Source organism: Ictidomys tridecemlineatus, chromosome 16 (assembly GCF_052094955.1).
Source record: "Ictidomys tridecemlineatus isolate mIctTri1 chromosome 16, mIctTri1.hap1, whole genome shotgun sequence".
In the NCBI taxonomy this organism is placed as follows: Eukaryota; Metazoa; Chordata; class Mammalia; order Rodentia; family Sciuridae; genus Ictidomys; species Ictidomys tridecemlineatus.
Genome location: NC_135492.1, coordinates 40,410,211 through 40,422,265, shown reverse-complemented (window position 1 = coordinate 40,422,265; position 12,055 = coordinate 40,410,211). Strand labels below are relative to the sequence as shown.

The 12,055-nt window shown below is 41.8% G+C and overlaps 1 protein-coding gene across 1 annotated transcript in view; it reads left to right on the top strand.

Moving 5' to 3' along the window:
• The window catches only part of Slc6a11 (solute carrier family 6 member 11), a 126,955-nt gene that overhangs the window by 7,901 nt on the left and 106,999 nt on the right, over positions 1-12,055 (top strand). The gene's annotated exons all lie outside the window — the stretch shown is intronic.

Sequence of the window (12,055 nt, the reverse complement as noted above, 5' to 3'; positions counted from 1 at the left end):
CTGAAACTACTTCAGAAGATTGTGAGCATCCTTTACCTGGAAGTGTTTGACTGGAGTTAGACTGCTGATTACCATCAGAGATGTATCAGAATCCCCTGAAATTCTAAGCAGGACTGTATGGGTGGGCATTTCCCTAGAAATGGGCATAGTTTCATCAGAGTTCCAAGCATACAGTTGTCTTAGTTGCACACTTTACAACCCGAGGAAGCATTATGTACATTGTGAAATGTGCTCTCCAGGATTATATAGTATACAACCTGTATAGCCATACCCAGAAGCCCTGACTTTGGAGTTTCTAAAGTAGAAGAAGGATTATCTCCTGCCCCAGGGTATTGAAGAGATGTTTCCTTTGAGTCAAAGTCTGGACTGAATGCTTTCTGAGATTTTTTCAGGCAAAAAAGACCTGGCTTCATTGAAGAACCCTCTCCTTCCCTTATGCTAATTAATAATAGTGTGTTTCATGAAGGATTGTGTTTTATCCAAATACCATTTTTCTCTTTCCCTTTCTAGAAATCATTATGCTGAATTTAGATTTGTAATCCTAAAGCACATCTTTAGCTTGTTTCATGCCTCTAATAGTACCAAGGTCTCGCTTACATTTTTTTTATATATTTATGTTTTAGTTGTAGTTGGACACAATACCTTTATTTTATTTATTTATTTTTAGGGGGTGCTGAGAATTGAACTCAGGGCCTCATATGTGCTAGGCAGTGCTGTACTGCTGAGCCACAACCCTAGCCCTCTCTTAGATATTTAAGAAACAAATTATATCTATGGTATCCATTACTAACATGTTTTACAACAACTTTGTTTCTTTGATCAGTGCTGGTTTGGAGATGTATCCATATGGTTAAGTGTAGCTTTGGTTCTTTATTTCCCCCACACTGCTGTATATTGTTGTATTATATGAATAGCCTACATTGTATTTATCCAGGTCCTCTTGATGGACTTTTAGCATGTTGCCACTAGTATTAGGCACACTTAGTGAATGTCTTGTCCAGTGCTTTCTTTAGTACCTGAGTGGTTTCCAAGCTGTGTAACTGTCTTGTCTGTTAGCTGGTTCTTGTCAGAAAACCTCGGACCTGGTAACTCACAAAAAGTTATTTCTTGTAGTTCTAGAGCTTGGGAGGTGCCAGGTCGAGAGCCTGGCATATGGCAAGGGCCTGCTGCTGCATCATCCCATGGTGGAAGGCAGAAGGGCAAGAGAGTCAAGGGGGCCAAACTCATCCCTTTGTCAGGAACTTACTCATCAATAACTAACCCACTCCCATGGTAATGATATTTATTCATGGGGTCAGAGCCCTCATGATCTAATCACCTCTTGAAGGTTCCACCATTCAAAACTGTTGCATTAAGGATTAAGTTTCCAACATGGGAATGGTGGGGGATCATAGTAATACCTAATAGTGGCTTTGGCGGTTTGTAGGGTACATGCATGGTAATTTTTATCAAATATTAGATAATACAAAGTGATTCCCTAATTTACATTCTAAATATGTATGTGTGCAAGAATTTCTGCTGCTCTATGTTTATGGAACACTTGGTCTGGTCAGTCCTGTTTTGTTCATAAAATGGGTGTGATTGGTATTTCACCATTTTAAAGTTGTATTTCTCTAATTACTTATGAGGTTGAGCACTTTTTCATGGTCTTTTTTTAAAAATGAATTTGTATCTTCAGGTTCATACTCTTTTCTATTTGGATTGTTTGTTTTTTTCCTGTAGAAAGGAATTCTTGGTACAGGCTAGATGTTAATCATTGTGCTGGAAATATATTTTCCCAGTGTGTGGATTTTCTTTCTCATTTATGGTGTACAGAATTTTCAATTTTATTGAAGTTATATTTGTCAATCTCTAAAGAGATTGGTTTGCATAATTGGCATCTAATTTAAGATATATTTCTGTACTCCAAAGTTGTAAAAAAAAAAAAAGTTATGTATTTTCTTCTAAGAGTTTTGAAGTTGTTGTTTTTTCCCCCACATTTAGGAACATAGTCTTTTTATTTATTTTTTACTTATTTTTTATTTATTTTTTAGCTTTAGGTGGACACAATATCTTTATTTTATTTTATTTTATGTGGTGCTGAGGATCGAACCCAGTGCCTCACACATGCCAGGCGAGCGTGCTACTTCTTGAGCCATATCCCCAGCCCCAGTCTTTTTATTTTTTATAAATTTCATTAAAAATTCTTAAAATTTTTGCTGTGTATAAATTTTGTTCAGATTTTTATTTTTTATTTTCATATAAATAACCAATTATCCCAACAGTACTTCCTGATCATTCATCCTTACTCTACTGACTTACAGTGCTATCTTTTATATATCATTTTCCCAAAAGCACGGATCTGTTTGGGGCTCACTGTCCTGTTTCATTGTCACCTTAGTCTATCTCTGTGTCGATACCAAAACTATAGTTTTATGTAAGACAAGCTCTGGCAAGGCAGCTTCCTCATTTTTTTTTCCTTTCCAAAGTGTTCTTAGTGTTCCAAATATATTTTAGAATCAGTTTGTTAGATTAAACAACAGTAACAACCATAAAGAGAAACAAAAAACTCTGGGATTTTGATTGGAAGTCTATTGGAGAAAAGTGACATCTTCATGATTGAGCCTTTCTACCCATTTATTTAGGACTTTTAAAATGCTTTGTAAAGTGGCACTACTTAAATGTGTTCTACCTAATAGTGGAATTGGTGGGTTGTAGGGTACATGCAGTAGCATTCAAAACTCCTGCTTATCTACCCCAGACCTAGTGAATCACAGTCTCAAACTGAACATCTGTAAAATATGTACTGGAGAGGGGGCTTCTGTGCTAAGTGAGACTGTGTGGTTTATTCCTGACTTCAGTGAACTATAATCTCCTGAAGGAATGTCACAGAGACATATTTTTGGACTAGCACCTTTAAAGGGTCTACAAAATGCAGTTTCCATACTTCCTTCGGGAACCCATTCCAAAGTCCTAGACTAGATGTGGTCTCTATGTAAGTTCCTGGATTTTTTTTTTTTTGCACCATTCATTCCCTTGGTATCATGTATACAAATCTTTAGTTGAATATTAGTCATATTATATATTTGTTCATTGTGTTCACTGACAGGCAGTCATGAAGCAGCACCTGTCTGGTTTGACTCACCACTGCCAGGATATGGAAAACCCTCAATGAATATTTATAGAATAGATGGATAGATAAGAAGCAGGGAGGCAATATGTTCTAGAAAATACTATAGGAGATGTGCCAAGGGGCCCCTGGCAAGAGGTCATGCTGTCATTAATATTCCCACTCACCAGCATTGATTAGTTCCAGGACCTGTTTGCAGTATCCATATCACTCACACATTTTGGCCACCACGTGGCAGGAAGGGACAGATGGTCTGCATTCTCTGTGTAAGGACCTTTTTGCCAGCTACTTGGCCATTCTAGATGAATATGCATGGGAGAATGAACTCATGAGTTGGTTTCCTATTTAGATTGCATCTGTATTATCTACACAGTGTTGAATTCTGTATTCTAAAAGTACTCCAATAGTGGTGTGACACTCATCCCTTCATGACATGCTTTTGTCAGACAGCTCCAATTCATCTTTTCCCCAGAGATGAGCTTGGGATGCAGAGACTGTAGGAGATGTTGATAGCATCCTGTGAAAATCTGTTGAGCCACAGAAGCTTGAGGAGGGCTGAAAACTGTCTCTTGGTGAGAACATCCATGTACCTGAGGCTAACCCAAAGCCCCAAACTTATTCTCCTGTAGAATAAATTGGAATCATTTCCCTCCTCCCCCTGAAATCTAGCATTTCACTAAACTCTGTCTGGAAAACACTTTGCTAGGAAGAATTTTTTTCCTTAAATTCAATTGAAAGTTAGTTTCTGGGGCTTTGGATAAAGCATTCCTAATTCCTTTTCCATGTGACAGCCCTTCAAATATTGGACCCACTTTCCTAAAAAAAAAAAAAAAAAAAATTTTTTCTTACCAATTCTCTTTGCTTCCTCTCCCCTGATGTGGCTTGTTCATGGATTCTCCAGTTCTGTCCATGACTTTGGTGTGCTGGCTTCTGTCCTTGCCCTGCCCCCAACTCCAGGGGCCTCATTCAGGACCACGCTGCTTGGTTAAAGTAGAGGCCTTGGCTGACTGCTCGTTCATTCGTTGCACAAATGTTTGCACTCCTGGTGTGCATAAGAAAGACACTGTGCACATTCAGGCCAGGCAGAGTGAAAGATAACATTCTAGTCTCTAGACGCAGAGGTGAAACCCAGCCCATAGATTACCATAAAGTCAGTAATAAGGTGCCACTTTCCTATCCACAACTGGATGTGGCTTTGCCTTGCCATGGGCACCTGACCCAACCCACCTCCCATCTTAAAATTTCATTTCCTTTTTCAGGACATAATTCCTATTACTGATTTAGTTAGTGAGAAACACTCGGGCCCCTCTTGATTCTGAGCCTGGCAGGGGGCCTATGGGGCAGGGACAGCTTGTCTTCCTAATGTCAGATTTTAAAACCAGACCATCCTAGTTTCCCTTAGTAACCCATTATGCATTGGCATCCATGCATTTATCTAAATATGTTTGCATTTCTAAAATTTGAGTCTGTAACCTCCAGTGGGATCGAGTGCTCTAAAGTGTGTAACTAAAGTGTCATGACATGAAGTGGACCTAGATTTGTCTTCCCTTTCTCAGACCCCATGTCCTGTACATCCAGGGTTTTGTGAGCAATCTCACTCTCCCTTCATATACAATCAGAATTGCTTTTGCTTGCCTTCCAATTGAGGAACATGTGTTGAGCACATATTGTGTGCAGGGCCCAAATTAAGCTCGAAGGGTATTCAGTTCTCCTTCTTTATTCAGAAGGATGAGGCCTTGTCTTTCTGGATTATCTTCATCTTTTTTTTTTTTTTGTCTTTCTAAATTATATGGACATTTTAATTGATTTTCTTTGAACATGAAATTTGGGATCAGAGGTGCTGGAGTGAGAACTGGTTCTTTTGGGGGGATAAGGCACCTCCCTGTTTCCCTCCTACACTCATCTTCCTCTCTGCCTTGCCCTTTGGACATCCTGGGCTTATCTGAGGGTCATTTGGCTTTTGTGTTCCCTTTGCCTAGAAGAACCCTCTCCAGATCCTCATGTATCTGGCTCTTTGTTATCCCTGAATCTTAATTCCAGTGTCATTTGGGAATCCCACCCTGACCAACCCACCAGGATCAGCACCGCAGACACGCTCAAACCCATCCCTCTGTTTCAATGTCTACCTAGTTCTCATCTGAAATCATTATATCTTTGTTAATGTGTTAATTCTCACCTTCCTCCGTTTTTAAGCTCCACGCTGGCAAAGACCACATCTGATTTACTTGTTATTGTTTTGCCAGCACATTCTAGGTTCCTATTAATAGTTATTGAAACGAATAAATGAAAGCGGGAATGAATGAATGAATATTTCCTAAGCCCTTGAAGTTCAGTGTCCTCATCTATAAATTGCAAATGAGACAACACCCACCTGATGATAATGGGCTTGATAATAGTTTCCCTGTACTCCACACTTCTTTGGAAAGCATTAAATGCATAAGTAGAATGCTTATGACTGGTTCTCCCATCTGTGAAATGGGGATTGTCTTAGTCAACTCGCTGTTGCTATGACAAAATACCTAAGATAAACAATTTAAAGGAGAAAAGATTTATTTTGGCTCACGGTCTAAGAAGTTTCAATCGATGGTCAGTTGTGGCCCTATTGATTTGAGACTGTGGCACCACAGTATGTCATAGGAGGAGCAAAGATGCTCATCTCATGGTGAGAGAGACGAGGAAGGGGCCAGGTCCCCAACATCCCCCTTCAAGGGTGCACCCCCCGTGACCAAACCTCCTCTCGCTAGGACACAACTTTCTAAAGGTTCCACCACTTCTCAGTAGCACCATGGACTGTGGCCCAAGCCTATAGCAACTATGATGATTCCCTGCCTTATCAACCTCTCTGGGTTGCTGTCAGGATTAAATGATGTAATTTATTTTGAGAACATTGTAAGTGGGGTGTGTGAGATAGTTCTTATTATCTGAGGCACAGTATCCCATTCCAACCCTGTTGCTGCAGGTGCAGATTCATAGCTGGGCCTGAACTGCCAAGCCCCAAGCAGAGCCTGCTCCTTTACCTCAAATTTCAGGGTCAGACATGCTTCCCAGATCTTCCCTCACTGAGCACTGTGCATCACCACCTAATTTCTGCTAGTGTTAGGTTACCTGCCTCCACTCGACTCCACCCCAACCCCACCTGATCACCCTGCACATGACTGTAGATTTTAGTGGGCAACTTCGGCAGCCCAATTTAAGTCATTGCCTCCTCCACCTGTCAAGTGCATATCCCTGGGCAACTTACCTATCTTCTCAGGGCCTCACTGTGCTCCTCTGAAAATGTAATGATAATTCTACCTACCTCTTGGGGTTTTTCCAGAGCATTAAATGAGTTGATGTTTATAAAGCATCCAATGCATGGTCATTGCTCAATAAAAGGTAGCTACTTACAAGGAAGTCTTTATCCAGATCTTTGAACGTCTAAATGGCTGCTTTTCAGCCTTGTTCAGAGAAGGCTCATCACCCAGACCTTGTGGTTGTGGTAAACTCTCATAGTGGTTGTGGTAAACTCTCTTAATACATTTTGATTATCTCTTTCAAAGTTCTCTGAGCATCTACTGGGTGCTGGGTACCGAGTACCTCATCTGTAGCCAGAGAGATGAAGATGACACTGTCCCTCTTTAAAGGAGCTGTGTGAAGAAGCAGCCCTCTGGGGAATGCTGGGGAGTGATAGAAGAAAAAAAAATTTGAAATACCAGATAACAGGTATCTGTAGGATCCTTGTACAGAGCCAAGTTGCCTGGATGCCTGGCCTTTGGGAAGAGTTTCCTGCAGATGGTGATACTTCAACTGGGTTTTGAAGGGTAAATATAAGTTCATGTGGAGCACTGTGGACTGAGTGAGTGGCATAGCAGGAGGAGGGAATGACAAACTCAGGGGTCCAGAGACCCGAAGTTGTATGTTGAGGCATGTACATTTCACCTGCAATGCTCCTACTATACCTGGAGGCTGGGGAATGATGGGGAACTTTGCTGAGAGGCAAGGCAGGGTCAGAGCATCTGTTCAACTCCATCTGTAGTTCTCCCCTCTCTCTCTCATCTTGGTTATCAGATCAACTGTGGCAGTACTGCAATGCTTGTGTTCAGGTAACTCTTCTTTTATTTTAACAATGGCCCCCGAGTACAAGATTAGTGATACTGTAAATTCAGAGATGCCAAAGAGAAGCCATGAAGTGCTTACATTAAGTGACAAGGTAAAAGTTTTTGACTTAATAAGAATCACATGCTGAGGTTGTCAAGATCTATAGTAAGTTATTATTATTAATCACTTACTGTGTCTAATTTATAAATTACATATTATCATGGGAAAATGTATAGTACATATAGGGTTTGGTACTATCCATGATTTTAGGCATATAGTGAGGGTCTTGGTATGTTTACCTCATGGATAAAGGGTCATTGCCATACAGGTCTTTAGTGAGCACTATGTCAGGCATCAATTTAAGTTCTAGGATGCAGCATGAGCAAAACAAAGACTCACCCTGGTGAAGCCGACTATGCAAACCGCTAAATAAGCAGAAACTATGACATTAAATTGAGACCAGTCTCTTAAAATGCAGGCAGGGTGTGGGAGTGTCTAAGGGTCAAAGTGGATCTCTCTGAGGCAGTGGGATTTGAGCAGAGACCTGAGAGAAAAGGCAGTGATCTGTGGGTATCTAGAATAAGCTCTGAGGCCAAGGGAACAGTGGGAGTGGGGAGTGACCTCACATTGGGAGGATATATGCATGTTTGGAAAAACAGCCAGGTGGCCAGAGAGACTGGAGCACAGCAGAAAGGACCTGGGCCCCCTCTGAAGGGTTTTCAATGATTCTGTGGGATGCCTTGAAAGGAGCCAGACATTTGAGTCTGGGAAAAAAGCAGAGCCCCCAGGTTGCTAGGAAGAGGTGCATGGTGTGGTCCAGGTATAGGAGGAGGCTGAGAAAAAAGGAAGCTGGTGGCATTGGGGCCCTCAGCTGTTGGAGAAGGCAGGGGCAGAAGCAGTCTTGGAGGGTGATGAGTCCTTTGGCTTGGCTGTGGCATGCACCTGTCTGTCCCTCTGATTTATTAACATTTCTGTAGCCACCCACCTGATAGAAGGTTCCTTCTAACCTCGCATGTCCTTGGAGGGCTTTTCCTGATAGAGGCAGATGGGAAGCTCCAAATTTGCTTGGACTCCATTTTTTTTTTTTCCTAGACAGCAGTAGCAGCCAAGTTAGCAATAGCTGTCAGCGTTTGGGCTGCACATATGCTTCATCCCCAAAAATCCCACTTGTGGAAGTTTATTCTGGGACATGACCACATTAATTATGTACATCCTGAGCATGTCCATGGCAGCACTGTTTATGGTACTTTAAAAAAAAAAGACAAAGGAAGTGTAAAATGGCTTTATATATATGATATCCATTAGATAAGTTATTCAACAACTACAGAAAAAAAAAAGAATGAGGCAGAAGGTGTGTTAATACAGAAATGATTCCTAAAATTAAAAGGTGAGGTATAGAAAGTTGTATATGCAGGTTGAGCATTCTCCTATGAAATGACTGTGAGCAGAAGTCTTTTGGACTTTTTTTTTTTCATTTTGGTTTTGGACTGTTTGTACATCCATAATGAGATATCTTGGGAATGGAACTCAAGTCCAAACACAAAATTCATTTCTGTTTCACACACACATCTTACACAGCCCGAACATAATTTTATACAGTATTTTTAGCATGCCTGCATTTTGACTGTGACTGTCACATGAGATCAGGTGTGGAATTTTCCACTTTTGATACCATGTCCGTCCTCACAAAGTTTTGGAGCATTTCGGATTTGGAATTTTCAGATTAGGGATGCAGAAAAATACACGTGTATGCCTTTGTGCTCATGGGACGTCTCTGGAAGGATGCACCAGATATTCTTCACAGATTACCAGAGAGTAGGACCAGGGGATAAGGGAGGAGATGGCAAGACAGAGAAAGAGTCTTGCTTTTTTTTTTTTTATTGTACTGTTTTGTAGTGTTTGAATTTTTAAAAGCTAAATCTAGGAACATGATTATTTTATAATAAAAAAAAAATCACAAGAGGGCTGGGGCCGTAGCTCAGTGGCAGAGCGCTTGCCTAGCACATGTGAGGCACTGGGTTTGATCCTCAGCATCAAATAAAAATAAGCAAATAAAATAAAGATATGCTGTCCATCTACAACTAGAAAAAAATATAGGACCTATGGAATTACAGAATAAGCTTTCATTTATTATAATGATTCCTCCTGTTTGTGGGACAAATCCCATTTACAGCCCAGGTTTTACCCCACTAATCTTTATGTTTTTGTTTATTTATTAAATCAGTTTTGTTAACGTTGGCTCATTTAAATGTTAAGTTAGCCCTGTGAGGGGGGCAGAAGAAGAAATCTCCATTTGCACCTAACTAAACACAGTCTTGGAGGCACTGAGGGGTTGCCCCAGCTTGTGTACCCAGAACCCAAAGCCAGCCCGTCTTTGGTTCCCACAACACCTAGGCGTCTCCAGTTTCTCCTGCCTCTTGCTGTGTGTGCTAATCCTGAACACAGAGAAGCTCATCTTCTCTTTAAGAAGGGGTCCTTTTGTTCTCTGTCCCCACCAGTGAAGCACTTGAGACCCCTGAATACAGTCAAGAGAACAGGAGATTCATCAAAGCAAACCCAAATCTGAACTTAGTTACCAGAGTGGGATCATGACCATTTTATTCTAATCGTTTGACTGTTTAACTGCAAAAACAGAAAATGAAATAAGCACTTAATACCTAAAGGTATATATTTATGTAACAGATTATAAATAACTTATAAACATATTTCTGCACACCCCACCCCCTAAGAGCTCATTCTGTTAACAATTCAGAGTCTCTTCCTGTTGGCATTGCCTGTACCTTTAGGATTGTTCTCCTCTCTTTAAATTCTTTGTTCTGAAATCAAATTCAGCTCTTGTACCAGCTCCCTTTCATAGATCTGGTTTCTCCAGCAGATCCTTGGTTTCCTTATTGCAAAGGTGATTTCTGTCTTTTTGTTTGTTTGTTTGTTTGTTTGTTTTTTGGAAGAAAATGTGGAAAGTATATTTAAGTAAAAGGAGAAGAAAAGCACACAATAGGATTTCGGTTTCCAAGCTGCTGAAATAGGGGGGATCGTTGCCAAAGTTCTTCATTCCAGCTTCCTTGTGTCCACCGGACCCTCCGCTGGTGGCCATCCCAGAAGCCCAGAGCAAGCCTTCCATTCATCAAGTAGCATGAAGCACTCCTCCGCTGCCAAGGAAACTAGAGAGATGGAGGCCCAAGGGGGAACCCAAGGTCTCTCTCTCTTGCCCCTACAGGGAGCCCTCTCCCCTAAGTCATCTGCACCAGGGGTATTCCTGGGCCCAGAGCCCCTGATCCAGGAATGACTAGTTTATGCTTCTGAGGATGATGCAATCTTAGCACCTCACTGCAAGCCCTGCTGAAGGTAGAGGTGCTGTCTGGATGCACAGTTGTTGCAATGCTATATACAAGTACCGTGGTGTGGGGACTAGCGACTTGGGCCTAGGAGACAGACAGCAGGGATTTCAGCTCCATCCTTTCCACTTATTAACCTTGGGCTTGTTGCTGAAATCCCCCTCACTGTCTTGGTCTGCAAAATAGGAATGATTGTTTTGGCAGCAGTAGTCGTCACAACTACTACTATCTTGATTCTTTTTTTTAAAAAAAAAATTATTTTTTAGTTGTAGATGGACACAATATCTTTATTTTATTTATTTTTATGTGGTGCTGAGGATCGAACCTAGGGCCTCGCACATGCTAGGCAAGTACTCTACCGCTGAGCCACAACCTCAGCCCTACTATCTTGATCTTTAGGGTATTTTGCCTGTGACGTCAGCAAGGCAGGTATTGCCATTTTCACCTTGGGTTTCTCCCACTCTATAATGGGAAGGAGTTATTTTCTAAACTGATAGTTTTGTCTGAGGTTCCTTCTAGGTCCTGATGGGTGCAATGGGGGAAGGGAGGTCCCATTTAGTTATTAAGCACCTACTGTGTACCCCAGCCTTGCACACAGCCCTCTGGGCATGTTTCTTCCTTTAATCTACCCGCCCAGGAGATGAATGACATGACACCACTGTCTATATCCACATCCAACACAGGGAATCTGAGAGGTTAAGGGACTCATCCAGAGCTCCACTCATGGTGAGCCAGAGCACCAGTAGGACTTCTACCTGGCCTCTGATCCCCCACCTGGGTCTCTGCTGTTGCATGCCCTTCCAACCTGGGCCCCGGATGCATTCAACTGCCTGTGTTTCCACAGGCACAGAGTTTGATTGGCATGTGCCTACTCTCGGCAGCCCCCTCACCGCAGCCCAGTGCATCGAAGCTTGTGAAGGATATTTTTTTTTTTTTTTAGCAGGTGGGGAGTATATTTGATAGAAAAAGGAAGAGCAGGAAGAAGGAAGGCTTCACAGAAGGCCCCAGTGGGTGGCAGAAACAAACACAGCTGTTGGGTCATGTCTTCCTGAGGCTTCAAAGTGTTCCTTTAGGTTCAATGACTTGAACCTCATTTTAGAAAGAATACTGTGGCTTCCAGCCGAGCTGAATGTGAGACCCATCCTGACTCTAATCTGCCGTGAGGACAAGGGGTAAATTGATGCTTGCTTGTGATGTGTACCCTGCAGCAGTCCAGCTGGTGGCAGGAGGCATTAATGAATCGATGACTTTAATTCAGGGCCAGGAACAGAAGAACTCAGAAATGGCGTCATCTTCATTTTTTATATATTTGGTACTTGGGATTGAACCCATGGGTGCTTAACCACTGGGCCACATCCCCACCCCTTTTTAATATTTTATTTAGAGACGGGCTCTCACTGAGTTGCTTAGGACCTTGCTAAGTTGCTGAGGCCAACCATGAACTCATCATCCTCCTGCTTCAGCCTCCCAAGCAGCTCAGATTATTTTTAATAAAACTATACAGATTTGTGTGTGTGTGTGTGTGTGTGTGCGC